At 56.7% G+C, this 617-nt stretch overlaps 1 long non-coding RNA gene across 1 annotated transcript in view; it reads right to left on the bottom strand.

Annotated features, from left to right (window-relative positions):
- Window positions 1–304: 304 nt before the first annotated feature.
- LOC119469951 overlaps window positions 305–617 on the bottom strand; it is a 20,701-nt gene continuing 20,388 nt past the window's right edge. The window contains exon 3 of the long non-coding RNA XR_005198816.1: window positions 305–591. This is a non-coding gene — a long non-coding RNA (uncharacterized LOC119469951). The remainder of the gene's footprint in view (window positions 592–617) is intronic.

The following is a 617-nucleotide window of genomic DNA, read 5'->3' as shown; positions in this document are numbered from 1 at the left end:
GCAGAGAACCAGGACAGTAGATTCCAGGGCAAAAAAAAAAAAAAAAAGAAGCCCCACCAACCTCCGTGCCACTGTTTTAGCCACAGCAGTGAGTGGCTGCGGGGGAAAAAAAACAGACCCTGGCGCCTTTTCAACAGTCGACTGGAACACCAACTTAAAAAAGGATCTGAGGCAGGGAGCCAGGCGATCAGATTCAGCTGGTCCCACCCCCACAAAAAAACAGCAACAAGAAACTCTGGATTGAGACTTTCATAGCAAGAGCAGCTGAACCCGGGACGGTCCAGCTCTGTTGGGGAGGGGCGTCCGCCATTACCGAGGCAGCCCGCCAGGACGGAGGTAGTCGGGCAATGCTGAGGCAGCACGCCGTTGCCATGGCAACCCGCCATTGCTGAGGCAGCCCGCCGTTGCCTAGGCAACCTGCCATTGCTGAGGCAGCCCGCTGTTGCCAAGGCAACCCACCACAGCAGAGAGACTCTGCCTCAACAGAGGCGGGCCACCATCGCCAAAGCAGTTCTAACTACACCCATATAAACAGGACTGAAGGGAAGTTCACTGGGCAGCGGGGCGGAGCCCACAGCAGCTCAACAAAGCCTCTACAGGCCGACAGTGACTAGGCT

This window comes from Cebus imitator, unplaced genomic scaffold (assembly GCF_001604975.1).
Source record: "Cebus imitator isolate Cc_AM_T3 unplaced genomic scaffold, Cebus_imitator-1.0 Scaffold1137, whole genome shotgun sequence".
In the NCBI taxonomy this organism is placed as follows: Eukaryota; Metazoa; Chordata; class Mammalia; order Primates; family Cebidae; genus Cebus; species Cebus imitator.
This window is presented reverse-complemented; position numbering and strand designations above follow the sequence as displayed.